Genomic DNA, 27,109 nt, shown 5'->3' with positions numbered 1-27,109 from the left:
CTGTGAACACAGATAATGTGGAGAGAATCTCACCTTTATTTGCAAGGCACTTTCCTACTTTGGGAGTATAGCAAAGGGCCTGTAAGTGTACAGCGAGATTTGACTGGTAGGAAAAAAGGGAGTGAGGATATAAGCATTTCACAAAGATACTTGTATTATTAATGCCTAAAGATGCAATGATAGTATGTCATGTAGCACAGGAAGAGATATGAAATGCATTCTTTATCTCCTTTGTGTCTAGAAGATTAAAAAAAATATAATATGCAGAACTCAATACAATGCTTTTATGGGCAAGACTGGGCAAAACAAGAAAATGCAATTGATTTTTGGGATGTTTGAGTTTATATACTAAGATCTGTTTTCTTGGAAGTGTTGTATGCTTAGCACTCTTGATTCTCATGTTGAAAACCAGGAACTGCAACACTCCAGACTCCCTTCTGACTTTGTAAAAATTTTGCAGCATTTTTTAGCATCAGTTTGGAGCCTGGAATTGGCAGCTGGATTGGAGATTTTTTAGTTCAATGCTGAAGAATTACAGAATCAAAAAGGAGCCCTAGAGCTATTAATTTACCATCTAACAGCCGGATCACCTCCAGCTTTGAGGTACATTCCTATACTTTCCCAGACAGGTTCCTAATTAAATTACAAACCAGAAAAATCAAGGCAGTCTTGGCAAGGCATTTGAAGGTATGGCAGACTGGTGGCTTGGAAAGATGGAATTAGGCAGCTTTGGTTTTGGCCTACAGGCTACTGAAAGAGTAGTGGGTCATTTATGCCAAGATTAGTTCTGAAAGTCACATTTCTTTGCTCATTCCAACCACCACGTAACACAGAGATCCTCAGAAACTCATTGTCCTTTTTGAACAGTTGTGATCTGCCTACATGGAAAGATGGAACTAGATTGGTACCTTGAAGCAGTTAGTGCTGAAGTAACTCAGATCTCCCATGTATTTGTTCTGAGTGACTTGGGGTGATCTGAAATTAAGTACAGTCCATCCTAGTGCATAAAAGACTTTATAGAGTATCCATGTCCTTCCTGCTTCGTGATGGGCCATGAAGCCACATACAGCCCCTGCTTCATTGGCTTCTCACTTATAAAATACTTCAGCCCTGGATAATGCCCCTGCCTTCACACACCTGCAGGGCTTACAGGCCAAGCCCTGTGCATGGTATAGATGGCATGGCACGCTGCCTGTAGTGAGATCAAAACAGTCAGTGAGCTGGCATATGAATCCCTGAGAAAACTGCAAAGCAGGAGGGAACCAGCTGCTATGTATACTTTGTGCTAGATACCACTACTTGGGCAGGATAAAAAAAGACGGAGTGAAAATCTGACTGTCAGGGACAGTAACATGCTCTACACTTCAGGTTTTCTGCTGTTCTCTATAATAGGCATGGACCTATATCACCAAGCACAGATCTTGTTTCTTGTCTTGGCAAAGAAAGCCTTCACTATCTTGATTCAGTTTTGCTGTAAATAGTTCTAACGTAGCAGCAGACAAAACACTAGCAACCTCCTGCCACTACCGGTGTGCATTTGTGCCCCTTGAGAAACTTTGTCTGGGACTAGAGACCTCCAGAAGCTTCGTCCAACTAATATTTATGTGATTCCATGCATTAAAGGCATATAAAAAGCCCTGACCTGCTCATTGCTTACCAGTGCTTGAGGATTTAACTTTAAAAGCAACCATTTTTTCCAATTTCTTTTCCCATCTACCTCTTATAATAGCGTAATCAAGAAGCAAAATTCTTCTTCATGCTATCCAATGACTGCAGCTACTGGGTACAAGCCCTGTAGAGTGGCATGGCTGATGCTCAGAATGATGTTCATTGTGGCAAGGGCGGGAGTGAGGCAAGGATTTGGGGAGGAAAGAGGGAATATAGACACCAAAGGGAGCCAATATTCTCTCTGCAGGTAAACTATTATGTTATAGAAGATGGCAATATAAAATGCTTTCACTGAGAAGGAATGGTCTCTGAGATCTCATGACAATTCAATATTCTCACTCAATTTTTCCTGCCGTTGCCTAGCGAGAGTGGAATCTGTAATTAAATGAGCTACTGACAAATGACCAAGGCAAAAACAAGTCGATTTGAGGCCAATTACCAGCCATGGGGTGCTCATGACTTTGGGTCATTGCATGAGCTTTTTTTAAACTGACAACACATTCACAGGCAAGATGCTTTAAATAAAATGACAGGAAACTGGAAGTAGATTTTTCTGAGGGCATTTGGGATCTCTCCAGTAGGGTTGGTTTGTGAACAGTGACCAAAAAATTTTGTGCAATCAGACATCCTAGCTGGTGGCCTCTGATCCAAGTCTGGAGGGAAACTGCATAGCTCAGTACACTGATAGCAACAAACAGGAAATGTGATTCTTACGCATGCTTCTCAACCTTTCTAGAATAAGGGGTTTTGAGAACTTTTTTAGTATGTTTTTAATGAAATAGACCATCTTGTGGTGGAATTATGTTTAAGTGTGGACAGGAAATCTATGTCATTAACATTTGTCCATCGCCTTTGGCCATTGCGTATCTATCACGTTTTTCACCGGGTCGTTGTTCTCTAAGTCAGTCTCCGAGTGTACCAGAGGTTTCTCAGAGGGTAAAATGTGGACTATAGCTTCAGCATGGTGGTTCTCGCTTGGAAATCAATGACTGACTTAGAGAAGGCCTGAATGCCGCTGGAAACAATTGTCACTACATGCATAAGATTGTTGAGAAAAGGGCTGATGTGGTGATATGAAAACTGTGTGGCAGAGGGGAGGAATTGGAAGTACAGAAATGATTGCTCTTGGTGCAAACTGGGGGAAAACTCACTTCTTAGGATGCACCCTGTGCTGCTGCAGTGAAATGGCTCTGCATCAACTGGCTTAAAGATAAGTCCTCGTATGGCATGTTCAGATTATGTAGTAGATACACCTCATAATGAGAGTAACCATATGTTAGGATATATATTCAGCAATACTTCGTTATCTTCTAAATGGAGTTGTTCAATTGTTCTTACCAGCATATTCTTAAACAATGAGTGTTTGAGGGCCCTCTTTGACCCAAAGATCCTCTCCCATGGGTAATGACAGGTATACATTGAACAGTATGCAAATGTAAAAGCTAGCCATTATAAATAAATATTCTCTTCTAATAAGCTGTCAGTGATTTGGAATTAGAAAACATAAAAATGTAAATTGTTCTTTTGCTTCTACAGAGCTCATGATAAATGAAGTCTCAGTTTACATGATAAAGCAAAGTTCTGTTAAATAAAATAGTTGTCAACACAAGTTTCTTAAAACATTAATTTTTATTTTGTCTTTCTGTAAGCCTAAATTGCATCTACTGTCCAGAGTTTGCAGACTAAGGCAAAGAAATCTAACGGTAAATTTGGCATACTGAAGAGTGCACGTCTATATTCAAAGTCATGTTTTGAGATCTGATTTTAAATCAGTCCTTCCATAAACTTTGGCGATGGATTTGTCCATCACCATTGGCAATGGGCACATTGTCATCCATTGGCAATGGGCACAAACTGAAATGCAGAAGGTTCCTTCTGAACATAAGGAAACACTTTTTTACTGTGAGGGTGACCGAGCACTGGCACAGGTTGCCCAGGGAGGTTGTGGAGTCTCACTCCTTAGAGATACTAAAAAACCAATTAGACACGGTCCTGGGCAACTGGCTCTAAGTGGCCCTGCTTGAGCAGAGGGTTGGACCAGATGACATCCAGAGGTCCCTTCCAAATTCAAGCATTCTGTGATTCCGTGATTTTTCTTGAACATGGGAAAATGATCAATCCTCCTCAATGTTCTTCCTTCTGTGATTAAACCTTAGCAACACTACACATAAATACCTTAATGGTTTGCAGGGTGTGAAAAGTATTTTGTTTGAAAGGCTGATGTAGGTATTTTGTTCGCTACATCCAAATGCACATAGCTGTGAACTTCAGTCTATCTTACAAGGACAATGCAACATCATCTGCCAAGACTGAGCAGTCAAGTGTATAATTACCTCAATCTGCAGCTCCTGCAAGCTGTCCCACTCCTTTTCTGTAGCTGAATGGTTCTTGGAGGGTTACGAAGGCTTCAATACCCTTGTAGATGTCAGGGGGTGGCCCCAGAAGGAAACTTCAAGAAAAAAATCTGAATTTAGCTTCTTGTTAGCAGGAATGAAACTTGCCATCAGGATGAATCCATTTTTCTATCAAAATATGTTGGAATGATATTGAAATGGCCTCTGTCTGTAAACATGTTTAAAATGTCACAAAAGGCTTTTGAAGTGACAATTCCATGATTCATTCCACTCTCACCTCAGCACTAATAAACTGCTTCGTTCTTCTCAAATCATAGGAGTAGCTTCAAGTGAGATTTGGAGGGATGAAACTGATGAGAGCAGTTAGCAATTAGAAACATCATTAACAATTATACTGTAAAGGCAGGGAAAAGAGTGAAGTGGAGGGTTTTACAGCAAGCGTTGAAAAATGGCAGCTTCCCTCTTGTTTTGCTTTTTTTTCTTTTTTACATTCTAGTAAAGGGTAAGTAAGTCCAGACTTTAAATGAGCAACAAATAGCTCCCAGAAACACATTAAACACCCATCACATAATTGTTTTCACCCTGTCTCTTCTTGCAAAGGTAAAATAAGGACCCTGTGTTTGAACACTGGGATAGTCTAAGTTAGAGATAACAGTACTGAAGGCAGAGATGTAAAGAAACCAGGAACATAACACAACAGCTGCCTGATGGAAAGTAAAAGGACCCTTGATCAAGGGGGCTTGGAGATATGGCTCAATAATAAATGAATGATTCTCACAGCCAGCTGGAGAAATGTTATCACCCTGCAAATCACACCACAGCTGAATGTGAAGCTGAGAATGTGCTTTCTTATCTCAGAGTCCCCTGGGACAATATATTCCAGGTGCCTGATAAAAAGAGTTTCCTCTGCTGGAGAACTGTTGAAAGGCTACACCACAGGACTGAATGAATTTTATCGTTAAATAATAGCCTTGGCCTTTTTCGTCTTTATTTTTGTAACAAGAGTGTAGCTTTTCCCAGTAAAGGGTGCATTTTTTTCATAAACACTAATGGCACTCCATTTTAACAGTGCAATAAGAAAAGGGTTAGGGGAAGTTATTTGGACACCTACAGCTATTTGACCTTCTACTATTTATTCTTTTGCAACAGGACTGTTGGGGGGAGGAAGGAGAGAAACTGGCTTCAGGGGATTGATCTGCCTCTTCTAATGTCAGCACTGCTTTTGCCACAGAAATAAAAAGCTCTACAGGATACGTGTAATGAATGGAAACAACAGCTCATTAATTCCAAAACAGGATTCCAGGGACCCTTGATGTTTCATTGTTTTATTAGCATTTTGACTGGTCCCATCAAATTTGGTGCGTTATTAGTGTTTCACATACTTGCCCATGTTTCTAAAATTAATCAGTTCTTTAAGTGAACTGCACCTGAATGCTGAAGCTGACAGCCCAGACACGTGGATATAGGCTGGTTCATGAGTGCTTACTCTGATTTCTGCCCTTTTCCTAGATAATTCACTTAGGGCGGAGAAGGTGGGACAAATTGCATTGCTGTAAACTTGTGTAGCTCTTTCAAAGGCAATATATCAACTTATGCATCAAAAGCAAGATGAGCTTTATCTAAGAAATGCAGTTATTAACTGCAATATTCTACCTTGATGTAAACTTGTGTATTCTAGTAGAGAAACTGGCTTCATCAAGAATTTTACATGCAGGTGAAGCACTCAGGTGCAGATAGTCACTTCTAGCAACTATAACTGACAAGACTAGTAAAATATATCATCCTTTGAGATAATATGTATGTAACCCTTATTTAAAGCCAATGTCTCTTATTGATGAGGTTTGCTTCTGTGGTTTTAGGACATCTGTCTAAAAAAAACTCCATTGGTGCTAGAAATGATGAGGCCTTACTGATCATCATAGTGGTGCTCACTACCTTCAACAGAATTTGTATCACTTTCCAGAGAAAGTTGCAAGTTAACATCCATGAACTGAAACAGCCTGCTCTTCTACAATGAAAGTGTATGTCTTCCCAGTAACGTTACTACTATTCCGTACTATAAATATCAACAGTTTAAAAAAACCCAGATGATTCAAGTCATGCCCAGCTAGTGAAGAAATTTACTGACTACACTCCAAAAGCACAAATGAGGTGTGAGGTGGATTCACTGCAGAAGGATGGCTGGCTGGATCATGGGCCTCAGAAAGACTTGCTTGTGCATTTCAAGTCAAATGCATAGGTGTGCTTGCAGACCCAGTAACCTAAAGAAGGACCATCTAATGGCTTCCTTAGATTCTGGGTCATGCTGGAATAAATCCTCATACAAAGTACTAATAGTGTTGGAAAGGATAGAAAAATAAGTACAAACCTCCTGTGGTCAAGATGATCCTAGGAAAGGATAAAGGTTATATGAATTTTGCACTAATTTGATAGAATCCACATGGCACACTCCGAAGATGTTCCAAAGATGTAAGGAGGAAACAGCTTCTGAAAGCTGCGCTGCTGCAAGTACTTGGCACCTTACTGAAAGCTTAAGTGCTTGCTTGTGACACCTGGGCAGCCTGGGCATAGGTAAAGTCATGAATGCTGCCAGCCAGGGCTCCTTAAGCGTTATGCAAAAACTTTGAAGCCACAGGACAGCCCAGAAAATTCTGTGGAAAGTACTTTGCTCATGAAACTCAGCATGTTGAAGCCTCCTCTTTTTTTTTTTTTGGAATGTAGGTACAGCCAAGGGTACATCTTGATATGAGTCCCCAGTGGCTATTAATGCTACTTTATGCCTATCAAAGCTTCCAAATACAAGAGGAAAAGAATACCAGCATCTCTCCTCCTTCCCTATTTTCATTTCCAGTAGACAATCCCATGCAGCAAAGAGAGCTGCTTCTCCCTTGTTAGTAAATCTGTCCCCAAAAGGGAGTTTGCCAGTCATCCTAGGCCACACAAGCTTTCCCGATATTTTAAAACCTTTACCTGACATTCATGCACAGCTCATCTACTTCCCCTGAAATCCATCTATCTGGTGAATTTAGAGCAAACTCTGTGACTACAGTGTGTTGAAATATTGTGTGCTAAGATATGAGAAGGAAAAGAGGGATGGCATGTGCCTCTTGCATTGATCCTGTAGAAGCATTACTTTAAGTGATACCAAAGAGCAATAATCCCAGGAACGTGAAAGCTTATAATGTACAAAAATCAATATTTACTCCCGGAGTCAGAATGAGGCTTTCCACCTCAGTAACTGCAGTATCTATAATGCTATCTCTGATGCAAAATTACTCAAGAAACTCTATTAAATGAGAGAAAATTTGCTAGAAGGGACAATAAAATTAAGGATGACAACAAATTGGAGAACGAGTGAGCTGAGGAAGTGGAAAAGACCTTTTGCACAAATCAGCAGCTGCAAAGGAAAGACATCAAAGACAAATGGGGCAATAAAAATAGCAACTCTAAGGAATGCTTCTATATCCAGCTTTTTGCAAAAAAGCCATTACACGGGAGAAAATAGCACTCCAGATTTGAGCAAGGAAGTGGGAAATATGAATGCTTATTAGACTAGTGGGCCAAGATGATAGTCTGAGTGCAAGTGATGGTAGCTGCTGAGAGCGAGTGGAAATAACCTCCATGAGGAATACATTGAAGTCATAATCACTATACATAATGATTTTACTGTCTTCTTGAATTAACGCCTCCAGGTTTTGGTGATGTGCCCAAGAAATTCTGTAATTAATGACATCTTTTTGTTTTCTGACACTCAGTCTCCTGGCTGCATTACCTATTCATTAGGGCAGGTGACGTATTTTTCATTATTTTTTTTATTATTATTAGGCAGACCTTTGGTTTTCAGCTAAGGAAACAGTCTTGCGGAAGATCATTGTTGTCCAATATGTCCTTGGGGGGTGTGTGTGTGTGTGTGTGTGTATATATATATGTATTGTTTTCATTCCCCTTCAATTTACACTGCCACGTTACAAACCTTTTTGGGTTTTAGAATTACACTGAAAAAAACCAAGAAAATGTTGTGGAAGATATTTGCTTTGCTTGCTTCTTCTGAAGATGGCACTCACTCAATTTTCTAGCCCTGTCCTTTCTATCTCTTCTGCTAGAGATCAAAAGAAACAAGAGAGATTTGGATTCCAAATAATACACAGTGAATGGTAGGACTGTCTCATCTCAACAGATTTCTCTGTAATTTTTTTGGTCTTAATGTATGACTCCATAAGAATATGATCCTATGCTATTGACATTTTGTTCTTCAGCTTCATCCCTGATCCTGTGTCTGTAACATCTGCAGCGTGGTTATTCCGGAACTGGGACTTTCTCATGTTTCAACACAATATGGTCATCAAAACTGTTCACCTGTGGCTGCTTTTGTTTCCTGAAAGTAAGTGCTGGATCTTGGCTTGAAGTTCCTGCAAATACAAGAGGTACTACGAGACATCCTTCTAGGTTCTGTAGTGAAAAGACAGTCCCTGCCCTAAAATACAATGGTTATTATGGTAGGATGTTTTGGTAATTCTCCACAGATACCTACCTTTCTATTGCCATCTCACAGTTCAGGAAGATTGATAAAGCACCAAAAAGATGGTACCTACAATGTCTACGGATACATGCTGCGTACGCTCGGTGGATGGGAGCCTTGGGCCAAGCAGTAGTAATTGGAGCAGCTCCATTGACTTTGGTTGAATGCCAACAAGAGGGAGCTCGATCCTTTTGATTTCCAGAGCTGTTAGTTACTCATGTTGAAACTAAACTAATGTCTTGATTTCCGTGGGGGTGTGCTAATTTGCTGGCTGCATCTAATGATCCTGACAGCTCCTGAACCCACACACAGAATCCTGAAAAAGGAATTCACACTGTTGCTTTCTGAGGAGGTCTGTACCTCCTCTAATGACTATATCCTAATTAACTCTTGTAATTATAACCAAAGTTTTGACACTCCTGTGATGTATAACAAGTTTTAGGTTGAGCCAAAAGTACATAGTGTTCTTTCCTTGAAATTGGGAGTGTCTGCAGATGCATTATTGATGAGGATTTCTATAACAGTCCAGGTTGATTCTCCTTAGGACAGTCTTCTATTTCTATGAAAAATGAAAGCTGATCTTACGAATACTAACTTGCGTTCTCTACGTAACTAAGAAATGTGCATATAATTTATTGACAGGACACTGGAATGTGTGCATTATGAGTGACTGTGTTGTTAAAGAGTAATTCAAGACTTTCAGAGTTCCCTTTCAACCACCATTTCTATGACTGTTATTTAATAACATGAATATGGAAGTTGTGGAATGACTGTGTTTAGAAAAGCCCACAGCCACATTTGATCATTTGACTCATGCCAGAATGAGTCAAGGCTACCTCTATCTTTTGAGTCTTATACATAATTAATGTAGTGCCAAATCTTAGTCAGATAACACAAAAATACTCTATATATTCTATAAATACCCTCCTTAATACTTTAGTCAATATTATTGATTGATTTCTGAACTAAAGCACAATGTAACATTTCTTTGTAATCTTGCACAGCTGCTGTATTCTCCTGAGCACTGGCTGTTTCACAAAGGTGGGTAAAATATCTTTATTGCCAAGCTCAGCTCTGTTTCATGTAGAAACAATGCCTGTGAAATCTTCACTGCTCATTCTAGGCCCATCATTTCATCCCACCCCATCTGTTTGCCTACGTTTATGAAATGCTTTTAATCTCAGAAAAACATGTTGCCTATGGCAATCCTTTCCTTCCTTGGTAATTACTGCCCTTCAGGTATTGTATGGCAATATCCAGATCTTCTAGTGTCTCTCACAAGTAAGTACTGTGTCAGAGAGTTACTCCGCTGTTGGGAAGCGCTTTTGGGATGACAGTGCTCCCTCTCATTCAGTGCTCTCTGTGGTTATTCTAGCTGCTCATAATGACAACGAGCTGGAGCATCAGGCCCAGAGCCAGTCGATGGAGACACTGCCAACCCTCCAGGAGCTTATTGTGATATTCATTTTATACACTGCTGCCAGAGAATAACCAGCAGGAGGAGATTATGGATCAGATGTACTACTTATCTAGTCATTAAAGGACAGACTGCATGAGGGTTTGGCAGTTTTCTTGTGAAGAATTCAGTCTGCTTGGTACACTCAGAAATCTCCACGCAGAGAAAAAGCAAAAGTAACTGACTACAAACACATGATTTGGATGAAACAATAATAAGGATGTTCTATGCTACCTGTAATGGAGGGAGGGCAGTCTTCACCAGATGCACTGTAAGGCAAAAAGATCAGCACCCTTGTGCAGTTATGGCAATTCATCCTCAAGTGGAGATTCGGGTCTGAATTTCCTCTGGCACAAGAAAGAAATCAGGATCTAAGAAAGTCCTTTCCTTCATGCAAGTGACTGGATCTGGACAGCATCTGGTGCTGCCTCCCCTGGCCCCCGTGGAGCAGGCAGGAGAGATTTGAGAGATGGAAATCTCCTGGCTACACTGCTCAGCCCAGCTGCCCTCTCTAATCCCAGTCAGCTGTCCTGACTGCATCTGGGTTTTGTTGGTTGATCTCTTCTGGTCCTATTATTTGGACCATTTCCATTTGTAAAGAATTACATCCTTTTGACTTTAAGATGGTTAATAAATGTGGGATGTTCTACGCTACTTTGTCAACCTTCCTGCCCCTGTGTGGAGCTTGAGCTAGTTTATTTTTGGAAGACTTTGTATGTCCTGGAAGAGGTTCTGTCAGTCTGTCACAGAACACAGTCCTGCGTCATGGAGCTTCACCATTCAACCATTGCAGCTGGATGCAGGTACTGTATCCACCTCCACAGCAAAAAAGCAACTGTAGCTTACCAGAACAGCAGCGATTTGGGATCTGCTTGAACAGGATTCCTAGAAAGGAGGGCTTCTCCAAGCATGAGCAAGGCTTTGAGGTCAGCCCAACTGATGCAACATGAGCTCCTGAAATCTGAATACTCGTACCAGAACCATCATCTCATCACACAGGATTTGCTTCAGGTCTAAGTATGGCTAGAACTGGTTTTAATTCTTCATATTTCTGACTTTTCACGGAAATTCTCGAAGAACAATAACATTATCATGTGAAGCAAACTAGAGCAAGACCTTAAAAAGAACAGCAATAAATTTACTGCTAGATTTCTGCAGACTTCCAGAACTGTAATCCATGCTAATACCTTATTGCTTTTGTAAATATAGGTACATCAAAGACTCCTTGTGACAAGTGCTATAGAATGAGTTCCTATTGACTTTCACACTGGCAGTCTGAGGGGACAGATTCAGGTCTCCCTTCATAACAGGCTGATTCTCTCCAACTGAGCTTCATTTTCCACCAGAAGGGTTGCATGAAACTTTTCTGTGATAGCTGTTTGTCTGCTAGCTCAGTCACAGAACGATGATGCTTTGCCTGTATGAGGCCTTTTCTCCTGAGCCACTGAGGCGCTCTGTAATGTTCTTGCAACAAATCTCACTGGTTTTGTAATTCTTAAAGGTTGCTGTAAATGGTCTTTTAGTTTACTTGTACCTCCTGCCAGCACAACTCTGTGTGTTAAAGACAGGACACAATATACCTCTTGACTGGAAAAGCTTTGCCAGCAGAAGACACTTAGTGAAATGCAAAACTATTTCAGCAAAACTGCACTATTATCAGAAAAGTTCACTTCACTAAACCCCTACATAGTATGATTTTTGCTGGGTTAATCACAGCCACATTTATGGGAGACTAACTCTGTCAGTTAAGCCAGCTGTCAAGATTAGCCCTGAAATCAATAGAGAAATATCTTTTAAGATATCCCTTCTAGCCCAAAATAGGTGGAGGGGAAAAGAACCTCCTTTTTCGCAGACCATAGGGGGAGCTTAGAAATATTAAAGTTAAAATCTAGACTCATGTGATCCAAGATGAATCTGGGCCTGGACATGCTTTGACACTGTAGCTGGCAGGTCACTGCTGTATTGGGGAAAATTTCTCTGGATACATACACTGTTAGAGTAAGAAACTTTCAAGGCACAGAGTGAGGCAGGAGAAGAACGTGGCAAAATCCACCTCTAAACCACAAACTCCTTCCAAAAACCATGAGAATAGGTTAGTTAAAGATTTCCTCAGGATTTTAGCAAGTTTAGCAAGGATAAGAACCCTTTTTTCCACCCATCAGAATACACAGCCTAATGAGCTACTCTAAAGGGCAACAGGAGCCACTTCAGATGTTTTTCAGGATAGTTCTGCTATTATACGTGAAAAGAGGAACTGTGCAAGAGTGCCAGGAGGGATGGTCCTGATACGGTTAAAAGATCAGTACTGAATGGTAGGAGTAAATGAGTGGCTTTTGTAATGGAGGGAAGTAACAAAAAGGATTCTGTAGGAAACTGTGCTGCTGAAGATATTCATTAGTGACCTATAAAAAGTATTAACAGCGAGGCTGACAAAATTTGCTGCAGATATAAAGCTATTCCAGAGCAATAAGGACAAAGACCAATTGTGAAGAATTGGAAAAACACTTTACAAGATTGAGTGAGAAATAAAATCACAGAATAAACTCACTGTGGATAAATGTGAAGTGAAGGGGGAGACAAATGTAAAGGTAGATGCCTGAAAACGAATCTGATGGGCTCTCATCAAACCATTACGACTCAAGCAAGAGCTTGATATTATGGCAACAGTTCCATGAAAACATCAGCTCAGAGCTCAACAGTAATAAAAAAATGCTAAATCAAGTGCTAAGAATCATTAGGAAAGAAATAGAAAGCAAAATAGATCATTATGACACTGTATGAATTCATGGTTCTCCCAGACTCTGAATACCATGAACCATTCTGCCACTTAGTATGCAGAAGTGATATATTATAAATAGAAAAGCTACCAAGAAGGGCAATGAGGACAATGAAAGACATGGAGTGGCTTCCATACAAAGTGCAATTGCATTGACTGCGTCTCTTCATCCTGGAAAAAAAGATGAAATCAGGGGTTCGACAGAGGTCTACAGAACCATGGACAAAGAGGACTAGGGAATTATTTATTTTCTCATCAAATTCAAGGCCTGATCTAGCAGGTGCTAGGGTAGGAAAGGCAGTTTTCCTACAGTATGAGGTAGACCTGGGAACTCATTGCCGAAGGATGTCTCAGATGACAGAGTTAGGACTCAAGGGAGAAGACATCTATCATGAATTATTAAATTATGATAGGGAACCACTACTTCCATGAAGATATGGATTGGGTGGCTCAGCTGGGAGATTCGTCTCCCTTCAACCTCCCTTTTGTGGCTTGGATATCGCTAAAGAACTTCGAGGTTCTAAGGAGGTCCTAGCAGATTTAAACACAGCGTAACCACCAACAACAGTCACTCACTGAGGTGATCAGCTCTGGTGCAGGTGTGTTCTGCAGCAGAGCGGGGGATCATGGTGTGCAAGGGGGGGTTCCTGAACTGGGGAAATGCCAGGAGAGCACGGAGACCCGCCAGGAGCCGGCGGCTCTCACGAGGGAGAGTGGCTGATGAGGCGTGGGCAGGGCCAGCAGTAATGGCGGCCACCCCTGACTCCCACACAGGGCAGGCCTAGGGAGCGCTGGCGACCGGGAGCACCGCGACCAGAGCCGGCAAACAGGGCGTGGCATGTCAGCCAGGGCGTGGCACATCAGCCAGGGCGTGGCGCAGCAGCTCGTGTGGGAGGGCGCGCAGGGAGGGTGCCTTTTCGAAGGAGGGACGTTCCACTGGCTGAGTGGAGAGGCTCGAAGTCCACATCACCCGGCAACCAGGCACCGTTCTGTGGCCATCTGCGCAGGTCAAGGGCACTCATCCTACCCGACCCTCAGGGCAGAATGGTGGGCACTTGTCCAAGAGCAAAGGCTGCAGCTCCGGCTGGGGGGTCTGCACCATCTACCCCAGCGGTGGCCGATGCCTCCCCCCAGACGGAGCTGCTGATGGGAGAGGGTGCAGTGCAGACCTCAGACCGCAGGCAGTGCCTAGACCTTTCTCCTGAGGCAGGGACGGGCAGCAGACCTGCCTGCAAAAGGTGTGCTCAGGTGGAGGACCTCCTGCAGCAGGTGGCTGAGCTGCAGGAGGCGGTGAGAAGGCTGTGTAACATCAGGGAGGCTGAGAAGGAGTTAGATAGGTGGTTCCAAGCGCAGTCTGCAGTGGACCCACAGCCCATGGCCAAACAGCCAAACAGCCAAAAACTCCCCCACCGGCACACACAGAAGGGAGGGGGACCAATAATGTGGAAGAATGGAAGCTTGCAACGGCAAGGACCTGCAGGAGGAAGAGACTTCCACCGAAGCCTGAAGTGGCCTTGCAGAACCACCTCACTGCTCTGCAGACTGAAGAGGACAGACCCGTCACATCAGGAGAGACGCTGGAGCTGAGTAAGGCAGCCCGATCTACTCACCGTATAACAACCAGCACAACTAAGAAAAGGTGATGGGTGATAGCAGTAGGTGACTCTCTTCTGAGAGGAACGGAGGCACCCATCTGCCGACCTGACGCACTCTCTAGAGAGGTGTATTGCTTGCCAGGGGTTCGTGTCAGGGATGTCACCGAGAGACTACCAAGCCTTGTACAGTCCACTGACTGTTATCCGCTCCTGTTGTTTCATGTGGGCACCAGTGATACAGCCAGGAGCAGTCTGAGGAGTATCAAGAAGGACTACAGAGCCCTGGGAGCAGCTGTAAGGGACTCTGGAGTGCAGGTAGCTTTTTCATCAGTCTTCCCGGTCAAAGGGAATGGGTTTGAAAGGGCCAAATCTGGCAAATCAACAAATGGTTATGGGACTGGTGCCACAGACAGGGGTTTGGCTACTTAGACCATGGGACTCACTTTGAGAAACCTGGTCTACTGGGGGCTGATGGGGTCCATCTGTCAGAGAAGGGGAAGAGCATCTTCAGTCATAGATTTGCCAAGCTGGTGAAGAGGGCTTTAAACTAAAGTTGCCGGGGGAGGGGAACCTCAATCCATCCCACTCCTACCAGTTTGATGCCAGTGCTAGCAATAGATGCTCAGAGCCTGGAAGGGGATCACAGGCCAGCAGGAGAGCACCTGAAGAACAGCACAAAGGAATTCCAGCCACTCCAGCCAGTAAGTCAGCTTCATCGGGGGCCCAGCTTAAATGCCTCTATGCAAACGCATGTAGCATGGGGAATAAACAAGAGGAGTTAGAGACGTGAGCATGCCTGCAGGGCTATGATCTCATTGGCATCACGGAGACGTGGTGGGATGGCTCCTATGACTGGAGTGTTGGAATGGAAGGATACAGGCTCTTTAGGAACGACGAGGAGGAGGTGTCACCCTCCATGTCAGTGACCAGCTGGAGTGCATGGAGCTCTGCCTGGGGCTGAATGAGGAGCCGACTGAGAGCTTGTGGGTCAGGATCAAAGGGAGAGCAGGGACAGGTGACATTAGAGTGGGGGTCTGCTACAGGCCACCCGACCAGGAAGACCGAGTGGATGAGGCCCTCTATTGACGGATAGGAGCAGCCTCAAGTTCACAAGCCCTGGTCCTCATGGGGGACTTCAGCCACCCCAGTATCTGTTGGAGGGACAACACAGCAGGGCTTAAGCAGTCCAAGAGGTTCCTGGAATGTGTTGATGACAACTTCCTTCTCCAAGTGATGGAGGAGCCAACAAGGAGAGGTGCTATGCTGGACCTCGTTCTCACCAACAGGAGGGGCTGGTGGGGAATGTGAAGCTCAAGGGCAGCCTTGGCTGCAGTGACCATGAAATGGTGGAGTTCAAGATCCTTAGGGCAGCGAGGAGGGCGCACAGCAAGCTCACTACCCTGGACTTCAGGAGAGCAGACTTTAGCCTCTTCAGAGATCTGCTTGGTAGGGTACCATGGGATAAAGCCCTGGAGGGAAGAGGGCCCCAAGAAAGCTGGTTAATATTCAAGGATCACCTCCTTCAAGCTCAGGAGCGATGCATCCCAACAAGGAGGAAGTCAGGCAAAAACACCAGGAGGCCTGCATGGATGAACAAGAAGCTTCTGGACAAACTCAAACATAAAAAGGAAGCCTACAGAGGGTGGAAGCAAGGACAGGTAACCTGGGAGGAATACAGAGAAATTGTCCGAGCAGCCAGGGATCAGGCTAGGAAAGCCAAAGCCCTGATAGAATTAAATCTGGCCAGGGACGTCAAGGGCAACAAGAAAAGCTTCTATAGGTGTGTTGGTGATAAAAGGAAGACTAGGGAAAACCTGGGCCCTCTCTGGAAGGAGCCGGAGACCCGGTTAGCCAGGACATGGAGAAGGCTGAGGTACTCAATGACTTGTTTGCCTCAGTCTTCACCAGCAAGTGCTCCAGCCACACCACCTAAGTCGCAGAAGGCAAAGGCAGAGACTGGGAGAATGAAGAACTGCCCACCGTAGGAGAAGATCAGGTTCAAGACCATCTAAGGAACCTGAAGGTGCACAAGTCCATGGCACCTGACAAGATGTACCCGCGGGTCCTGAGGGAACTTGCGGATGAAGTGCCTAAGCCACTATCCATCATATCTGAGAAGTCATGGCAGTCCGCAGAAGCTCCCACTGACTGGAAAAGAGGAAACATAATCACCATTTTTAAAAAGGGAAAAAAGGAAGACCCGGGGAACTACAGGCCAGTCAGTCTCACCTCTGTGCCCAGCAAGATCATGGAGCAGATCCTCCTGGAAATTATGCTAAGGCACATGGAAAATAAGGAGGTGATTGGTGACGGCCAACATGGCTTCATTATGGGCAAATCGTGCCTGACAAATTTGGTGGCCTTCTATGACAGGGTTACAGCGTTGGTGCATAAGGGAAGAGCAATGGACGTCATCTACCTGGACTTGTGCAAAGCATTTGACACTGTCCCACACAACATCCATGTCTCTAAATCAGAGAGACATGGATTTGATGGATGGACTGATGGCGTCAGTTCCTCTTCCCTGGCAAGTTGCTCTTCAAAGCTTAACATCTTTGTCAGGGACGTGGATGGTGGGATTGAGTGCACCCTCAGCAAGTTTGCCGATAACCAAGCTGTGTGGTGCAGTCAACACACTGGAGGGAAGGGATGCCATCCAGAGGGACCTGGACAGGCTTGAGAGCTGGGCCTGGGTGATCCTCGTGAAGTTCAACAAGGCCAAGTGCAAGGTCCTGCACATGGGTCAGGGCAATCCCAAGCACAAATACAGGCTGGGCGGAGAATGGATTGAGAGCAGCCCTGAGGAGAAGGACTTGGGGGTGTTGGTTAACGAGAAGCTCAACACGACCCAGCAATGTGTGTTTGCAGCCTAGAAAGCCAACCGTATCCTGGGCTGCATCAAAAAAAGCATGACCAGCAGGTCAAGGGAGGTGATTCTCCCCCTCTACTCTGCTCTCATGAGACCCCACCTGCAGTACTGCATTGAGCTCTGGGGCCCCCAGCATAAGAAGGACAGGGACCTGTTGGAGCGAGTCCAGAGGAGGGCCACAAAGGAACACCTCTCCTATGAAGACAGGCTGAGAGAGTTGGGGTTGTTCAGCCTGGAGAAGACAAGGCTCTGGGGACACCTTATTAAGGCCTTCCAGTACCTAAAAGGGGCCTACAAGAAAGCTGAAGAGGGACTTTTTACAAGGGCATGTCATGATAGGAGAAGGAGTAATGGCTTTAAACTGAAAGAGGGGAGATTTAGATGAGATGTAAGGAAGAAGTTCTTCACTGTGAGGGCGGTGAGGCACTGGAACAGGTTGCCCAGAGAGGCTGTGGATGCCCCCTCCTTGGAAGTGTTCAAGGCCAGGTTGGCTGGGGCTTTGAGCAACTAGGTCTAGTGGAAGGTGTCCCTGCCCATGGCAGGGGGGTTGGAACCAGATGATCTTTAAGGTCCCTTCCAATCCAAACCATTCTATGATTCTATGAAAAGACCAGCGGCTCATAATGCCCACAGGGGAGACCTTTTGGGTCACCAGTGGAGCTGCTGGTTGAACTACTGTGCTTGGAAGCAGCTGAGAAATGTACATACCTGCATGCTCCTTATCACTGTGAGCCTGGCAGGGCCCAGTAAGCACCGCATCCAGCACCCAGAGAGAAGACATCAGTGTAGAAAGAGCCTTTGTTCTTGCTCACAGTTGCTTTGCATCTGAATCTGCAAGCAAGTGGTGGATTTCTGGATGCAATTTTTATGCATTAGGAAGAAGAATCCCTTGCTGTGCTTCTGAAATTCACTGTAGAGGGATTGGTTGCCAAGCTGTGTGCAAGGCACCTCTCCAGGGTCCCCCCTGTGCAGTAACAGCTTCAGTAAAAACATATACTGATCATATTGGAAATCATTTCTTATTGGAAATCTCTAATCCAACCTCCAGCCCGAAGGAGAGTATTGGCAACACTGGATCAGGTCAGATGTGGCTTTTTCTAGCTAAGTGTTTGAAGGACTATAAGGGTCTCTACTAGACAACTCTGGACATCCCATCCCAAATGAAGGATTAGTTTTTTCTTAAGCTTAATGAAGTTCAAATGAGCACAAGGCATTCTTTGAGTGTTTGGTGGGGTTTTCCTGGAAAAGGCGGCACATGGGAAATGAAAACTTGAAGTTTGTGGGTTAAGCTTGGTAAGAGGACAGAGGAAGAAAGGAATGAGCTGCTGAAGTCAGTTTTCACAGCATATCTGTTTGAGGTTGCTCCACAAAGCTAAATAATTCAGTGTCTATCTCAGTTCCAGTAGTTAGAAAACCAATTTCCTTGTTACAATGAGAAGATAGAGGTAACTCCTGGAAGTTTTACTGTTACCACATTAAACACTGAGCAATAGCCATCAATGGACAGCTTCAACCCAAATCACCCATAATACCAGTTTACAGATACACACCCTGGGAAGCGCTGCAAAGGGCATGCTGACATCTGGGAGGACTTTCCACTTCTCCAGCCAAGTAATTAAATTCTCTTTTCATTCCTGGTCTGTCTTATGAACAGCATGGGCGACCGTGACCTGACCTTGGACACCTAATGCTCCCACTAGCTGCAAGACTCAGGAGACAACTCTTCACCATGAGTACAGAGGTTATCTGAATGCACCATGAAAAATAACAAGGCTCTTCTCAGTATTCTATGAGAAGATCAGCAAAGGAATGCTGTTTGTAAGCTGAGTGCTGCTCCAGCTACATGCGGCATGTGTCGTTCAAGGTTTTAAGGTAATGCCATTGGAGCAGGGCCTGGATGAAGGAATTTTGTTCCAGCTTGAGTTCCGGATCTTCACACCAAGTGGGAAACTCCACGTATGCAGCAGAAACTCCAGCTCCGCTCATTGATCACTTTGGCACATTCATAAAAATTCCTTGGATCATTTGTGCCGAGCTTCTGTGTCTACGCAGTCAGCCATCTCGCTGGAGGGCAGGCTCTTCGCACCTCTCCAAACTCCAGCTCTGACTGCTGCTGTCTCCGGTAATGGCTGCAGAGTTTTAAGATGCTCTCTCACATTATTTAATTGGTACCATCCTCCAGCTGATGGTTGATTCCATACAAAGCCAGCTCTTTGCTTTACGCTCATTCCCATAAATTTAAGCTGACTCATTCAGCTGTGAGTGGGAGCAGCTCCTGCATAGGGTCCTGTTGCTTTCTGCAGGCAGAGCAGACTCAGGATCAACGGCTGTATTTAACTATTCATTAACAATTAATTAAGACCCATTCCAAAAGTGGCCTTTGGCAGGCACTTAGAGAAATGTACAGAAACGAGGTAAACTTGGTTCTTCTTTCAGGAACCCTACCCCAGCATTTGGTGATTCATGAATTTCAAACAAAATCTTTGTCTTTGTATTTAATAATCCTCAAAGACTTTGCCTTCCAAGGGTCTTACAGATTTTGGAGTCCACAGAATTCTCACATTCAGCAAGCAGCTCTGCAGGTTATCTACATGCTGGTGGGCAGACCAGCATTCACCCTCCCATTTCATTCCTGATTTAAAATCCTAGATTTAATATTCAACATTTCCAGTTCTGTCTTTTTTTTTTAACTTGAAAGACAAACTTATCCAACTTATTTGTTCCTTATACAGAAGCTGTTCTGCAGGTATCACCTCTGTTTTTTGCCCCTGGACCATAGAGAAAATGAGTTTGTGAAAGGTGACTTATCTTTAGTGATAGAGAGCTTAACTAACTGAATTTATTGTGTATCAGCTGACCTGTGGTAAATGGCAGCGTGCCCACGTTTGGCCTAAGGCAAGTACAAAGCAAATTATCTCACATAACTAGTTTAGCTTTGTTTTTTATTAATGTTTATGAAATAGGGGGTTTGGGTTTTTTAAATTAAGGCTTGGAACTCCAGTCAATTTTGAAACTGGATCCTAGACCTTACTTTCCAGCACTGTGACAGTCCCCATTTTTCTCCTGGAATGCTCTTTCACCCTATCAGAGACTGAAAACTGGGTTGCAATTTTTTTTCTTTTAATTCACTTAAGCAGCTTAACCGTATTTCCAAGGTTATTTTACTGTCTGTGCACATAGTAATATTTATTTGCATTGCAAGATTAACACAAGATCACAAAGTTATGGTGGGGAGGAAAGGAGAAACCGTTGAACCTTGTGACTATAAAAGCAAAAATCCCAAGGGCAGTAATTAGAAACATTTTAAATGAGGAAACTAATAACCATCTTGACATAGAAATTCTCCATTAAACTATGATTCAGAAACTTTTTAAGGCACGCGTATGCAATAGTACTAAACAGACATTTCTTAGGTTCTTGTTATCTCTCCACTTGCTTTTGTGCATATCTGAGAAGAGACTGGGAATGTTTGATTTTGGGGCTGCTAATTCCATGCTAATAATTTACCTAATTAAAGATATGCTAGAGATTTTGACACTCTATTTTATCTTGTCTTTACTGGTGTAGCAGGAGATTCTCCTGGCAACCTACATAAACATATGTGCTTGGTGGGATAAAGTTTTTCACTGATTCTTGAGCAACAAAGAAGTCTAAAAACACGGAGCTTGAGCCTTACCTGTGTGCATATCTACAGGACACAGTAGCTTTTATCTGAGCGTCTGTAGGCACTGAAGAAGATCAGATCTCAAAATACACAGAGGAGAAAAAACCTTCTTCCAGAAGGACGACTGATGACAGGAGAGTCCTAGAAGTATCACAAACTGAGCATCAGAATCAGTGGATATACAAGAAAATTTGTAGCCAGCAAAGCTGCCAAAACCTACAAAGAAAATGAACAACCAAATGGGCAACGAATCTGGGGGACATCATAAAATATGGAGACGAAGAGATGAGCATTTGACTTTTTCCCGTGGCCAACCTACTTGTAGCAGCAGTTTTCATGCCCTCGGTGGAAAAGGACAATCAAAAGAGTTTCCTCCTCTTGAACCAACTCTCCAGGGAGCAGAAAATGTGATTTAAGTGATCTTGTCTAATCCATAACAGAACCTGCTCACGCTGCCCCTCTTGAACCTGCCGTCTGTACGGGCAGGGCGCTCGGCTGTGCCACCGGGAGCGAAAATAGAAGCAGTGCTTGAGTGTGGAGTGTGTTTGTAGCCGTGGGAGGCAACAGAGATAACTGTGGCCTGGCAGAGGAGTTTTTTAAATGTGAAAGGGCAGGCAGGTCACCTTAGGTTAGCTCAGAGGTGAAGTTTGGCTTGTTTTCCTTAAAAAGTGTGATTTTTTTTTTAATTCTCTCAATATTATCAACATTTATTCATCTCAGACCTTTTGTTTTTTCTTTCTTGTGGGATTTAACGCAGCAGAAGAGAGGTGGCATGGAGAAGAAAGGTGGTGTGGGGAACTGAGGCAGAGGTTCTGACAGTTTTTAAGAAACACTGAAAAAAATCCCTAGTCAGAAAACCTTTTGTATCCTAAAAATGAAGTTCAAGCTCTGACATCAAACCACAGTCAAAGAGACAGAGCAGATGAATTTAATCCCTTGATTTTCCTGTTCCATTAAAAGGAAAAAAGAAAAAAAGAAAAAGAAAAAGAGAAAGAAAAAGAAAAAAGAAAAAAAAGAAACTCCGCATCATCACAATGTTCACCGGTCACTTTGGTGTTGCTGTTTGTTTCATGTGGACAAAACTCTGGTCATCTACAACTCTAAGATGGCTACTAAAGAGGCTGGTTGCAGTTTACTCCCAGGTTCAATAAAACAGCTTTTATTGTTTCTGTGAGGTATGCGGACTCCTGATTGAGTGCCTAGCTTTGTCCCTCTAACTCCTACGATGTCTCAGTTGAAGAGACCACTAACCATTTCATCAAACATTGTGATATGCCAGCTGCCTCTGAAATTAATGAGGTGAATGCTAGACTGGGCATGCATTGTAGGCTGGCTAACGATGACACAGTTTAAATCAAGCCCTATGTATAGGAATGATCCCACCAAATTTTCAGCCTGAAAAAGCTCCAACATATCTAATCTCAGAAATCTTGAAAACCAGTGGGGAGAAAAAGACACCTCCAGAGAACAATTTAACTTGGAAATATCAGCCTTAGAGCAAAAGAGTTGGAGCCATCCCATGGAGAGCCCTCACCTTTCCCCTTTTTACAGAGGGACCCTGGATGACACGCTTAGACTAGATGACAAAGTTCTAGACATCTAAAATGATAGAAGATGAATCACACCTTTTTCATTTTCTTCCCCCTTTGCAAGAAAGGAGCATGTCCCTTCTGGAATATATCCTTAGGGCACACGTGCTGCCTTGCCAACTCTCTGCTGTCAAGATCCTCTCTGCAAACACGCCTGGCTGCATTTCTTTGCAGGGCGATAGGACTAAAGGCAGAGGGCAGGTCTTCTCCAGTTTAACAGCAGCATTGCACATCAGGGAGCAGCGCACGTCCCCCTTTGGCAGCAAGTTAATGCCAACTCATTCTGCGGATGGGAACTGCCTCTCAGTCCTAGCAAGAATATAATTATTTTTATTTTTCCTACAAACATCTATTCTCCTCCTTTTTTCTGTCTTCCACCCCTCTCTGGCCTCTTCCCAGCACTTGACAAACAAGTGTGTTCTGTGCTTGTTTGGGCAGCTTTCAACAACTCTGTTAGGTTTCTGAGCAAGCACACTTCCCAGGCTGCACTCATGATTTTCGTGAAGGTGAAGAGATGATGGTGACACTATCATCCTATGTTCAGTCTTCCAGGCTATCAGCTCTCATACTTAGGGAGAAGGACAAAAGAAGGACCTTAAAGAAGGTGTAAATAAATACAGGTTGAGATTTATTCTTTTCCAATTGTAACTTTTCCATTTTTTCTTTTTCTCCTTTTACAGAAAATCCTCCGTTGGATCAAATACACAGAATATTTCTGCAACCCTGCTGCAAAGTACTGCCAGGAGCAACAAGAGGTAGATTTAAATAGTCGAGTGATGTTGACCTTTTAATGTTAACAGGCGTAACTCCAGGGTGAGTTTAATCCTCCCAAGATGTCTGAGAAAAACCAGTGTTTCCCCCCATTCAAGAAGTACCTATGTTAAATGTAGGTACAGTCACAGTATGCAACCAAGGCAAGGGAGATCTAAATTTTAATTGAGACAACAATGCCACATTGCTTTATAGATAACTGATGAAAGTTTTGCAGCAGTTTCTCAGGATGTCCTGTATGGGAAATTGAAGTCCTGAGAAGCTGAGTCTTTCCGTAGCCAGATTATACCAATGGTAAGGGCTATTATAAAAAACACTTCTTCAGCTGTAATTTGCTCCCACCACCCAGCAATACTGCTTCTGTCAGCCTTGTCCTATATAATCTTGTATAAAATTTGCAATGAGTCATAGGAATTCATGAGAAAAACACAAAGGTCTTGCACAGAGGGGGAGAGTTTTACTATCCAAACAGTTTCCTGTTGTCATACAGCTTTTGTATCATTTCTAGTGCTTCCAGTCCAGGTTTTCTCTCTTGTCTTTTCCCTTGCCAAGTGAGAACTTTCCCGTTTGTTTGAAACAGTGGGAGTCTGGAGAAGAGGGACCATGGAAATGATGCATTCCCAATTTATGTTTCTGGCAGGCTTATTTTTTCAAGCACCTCTTCCTGATATTTCTCTGAGATTCATTATTGAGATTTCCTACTTATTCCCAGTTATGGTTGCAGTTATTAAATGGGATGAGTATGATCCTTAGTTGATGGAAATCAGCACAGTCCACAGAACTTATAAAATGGAGAGTGGTTTTGTCAGCTTCAAGGCCAGAGCATATAGCAATTAGTCACTCCAGGTTCTAAGGCTCGAGTTACTCAGAAATCCCATCCAGTAATCCTTCCAATAAGCCAAATACCCAATGGCTTTCCAGAGGTTCATAGCCTTACTGGCATGCTTTGCAATGCAAGCATTGTATTTATCAACCAGGTAACTAGAGAGCTCAAGACCAACTTTCAACTTTTGTGATTCCTCCAAAAAGAAGAAGGAAGAGGAATGATTACCCGCATACTGGACTATTTTGATTGTGGATCATGGAGTTACATGTTGTTTCCCATACCCTGCTAGGCCGTGTGATATACAAATTTTTTATTTATCGCAGCAGAAGATGGAACAAGGAATCCAGTCACTGGAAATCCCTTCCTGGCAATGGTCAGTCATTGCAAGCCCACACCTACTCATCAGCAGCCTTTTATACCTTTTGTTCATATAGTTTGGCTGATTCACTCTCCAGGAAAAGTGACTGATTTGCACTTAGGTGACCCTTCTCCTCCTGAGAGATGTCAGAGAGCCATTATCAGTCAAACTCCTTGTCTTTGCTTTAGCATAACTTGGCTTGGCTCCCGTCTGCCTTGCCACAGCTATGACAGAGGATGTCCCTCTGCAATACACAATTGATTCTGGTCTCTTTTTCTCTGGGTTAGATAGTGTAACTGCTCAGCTTTCCCATTGCCTGACTTGAGGGAATGTATTTAGAGCAAGTTGGCACAATCTCTGTCTTAGTGGAAAAGAAAGTGCCAGCTCTTCCAAGTTTGGGACTGAACATAACACTCATTGCAATTTAGGAGACAACCCTAATAGTCCTCAGGGCAACCCAAGGGAGGACTCGTTCCTGCAGTCTCCTCGAGAATCCATATTCCTGTGATGAGAGGGGACAGCCCCATCCCACCCTCCCCTTATCAAGATGCCCCTATTCCTTCCCCACAAGCCCCTCCATATTCTCAAATTTAAAGCAGACTACGTTCTACTTTCAGTACTTATATGGTCCCTGCTGCCGAGAGATGGGTTCGTTGTTCTGAATCTGATGGAAATTTTTAGTACTCTTAGAAAACAGTGCCAGCTGGAATATTCACTCTCTGTGTGTCCAGCAAGCAGCATTTTTCATTTCCTCAGTAAAATCCTCTTGGCTACAGCAAGTGCTGCAGAAACCCACACACTCATGCAAATGAGGAATGACGCAGATTGGGCTCTTGCAGATTGGAGTTGCAGATTTGAGGACAAGGAACAAAATTGGAGGCTTCAGAAGATGCGGTTCGTCTCCTCCAGGTGTCAGTCAGGTCACCATCTCTCAACTTAGTGACGTTACACAGCAATAATGTATGTGATAAGTGCAGGCAGACTTTGCAAGCAGCACTCTTCCCTTTATCAGGCAACTGCTTTTCTTGGTGCAGGCTCATGGATTTCCAATAGTATCTATGAAAACAATCTTGTTTTGGAAAAACTTTTGGAGTTTGAGGCTTTCTGGATATAATTCAGCCAATTCTCAGTTGTTGACAGAAATAACTAATTAAATCATTTGCATATATTTCTAATTCATGTCTTGTCATTTCCTGTTTCCTATTTTAGAAAATCAAAAGTCCCTGATTTAGGGCCAGATTCTCAACCCTTTTGTTACTGAAGATACACTGATTTACAGTAGTTAAGAACAGGCATGCAGATTTTCCTGGGTTAGGAGGGGGGTTTTATGCTTTTGGCTTCCTGGGTAAAACATATTTTGTCAAAGAACAACCTGGGAGTGAGATATATCCTTATCATACAGTCATACTTGGGCATAATATGCCATCCAGCATTCTAAGCTGTGCACTCCCTATGCTCTTGCACATGAATGCAAAGAACCTGGAAAACACGCAGTATGTTGAAGCTTGGCATTCACTGGTGGAGCTGATGACCCACATAGACAAAACTGGAATCCAGGGCAATGATGCTAATAACCAAGCTATTTTTTCAGCATGGTCTAGATTTGACTGAGACAGACACTCTTCTGGTTCTGCAGAATAGGTGACACTCTGAAGATCTAGGTCCCAGTTTTTCGCAAGCTGTGCAAGATCCCCAAGATGCTGGAGATCAGAGCCAGCTTGAGCAAGACACTATAAACCCAGCTGGATGTCATGGGGATATGAAGTCTCTCAATCATCAACTATTGCTAGAGCTTTACACTTACAGCTCTGGAGTATCCAAGAATTTTGTCTACACCTCCTGGTGGGCTTGTGCCCTTAGTCTACCTCAGCTTCCCAGATGCAAACTCATGATATTAGCATACCTCTATTGTGCAAGGATACTTTAAGGTTCTCTTCAGTAATGCAGGGTGGTGTAAGATGCTTGGAAAGAAAGGTGCAATGGGGCAGTGAGACTAACATCAACTTCTGCAGGCCAGCAAGGCTGAAGAATATCTCACAAAAACCAGTGTGAGCAAGGAAACTCTGCTCAGATACCTGCTTAGCCATACTTGTTTCTCAGTGTGGGTAGCAGCCCCCAAAATTACATGGGGTCTGTAAACATGTACTCCAAAAACTTGAGAGAGTAACTGAATGAGCAATCTTGTCTGTGTTAGCAGCAGTGACTATGCTCTGAACACCAGCAAGGATGGCTCTCCAGGGTGGTAGTCTTCAGTAAAGGAGCACTTAGAGTGTTACCCTGTCTCACTTTCTAGCAAAACCTTCAAAGCCACATTAGAGCAAGGAGTTTTTTAAAAAGGTTCTGGACCTGATTCCCACCTGGTGACACCTGCTGTAGAGAGCTCTGCTCAGTTTACCCTGGCAAAGACTCTGCCTCATCTGCTTCCCTCACTGTAGTCAAAATCAGCTCCAGGAACAGTTTGCAAGGGAGTGTCATAGAATCATAGAATGGTTTGGGTAGGAAGGGAGCTTAAAGATCATCTAGTTCCAACCTCCCTGCTGTGGGCAGGGACACCTTCCACTAGACCAGGTTGTGTAACAAAGCTTCAGTGTTCTTGAGTGTTTTTTTAAATATAGACTCATAGAATAGTGTGGGTTGGAAGGGACCTTTAAAGGTCATCTAGTC

The sequence above is a fragment of the Gymnogyps californianus genome, chromosome 4 (assembly GCF_018139145.2).
Source record: "Gymnogyps californianus isolate 813 chromosome 4, ASM1813914v2, whole genome shotgun sequence".
Lineage (NCBI taxonomy): Eukaryota > Metazoa > Chordata > Aves > Accipitriformes > Cathartidae > Gymnogyps > Gymnogyps californianus.
Note: the sequence above shows the minus strand (reverse complement) of the source record.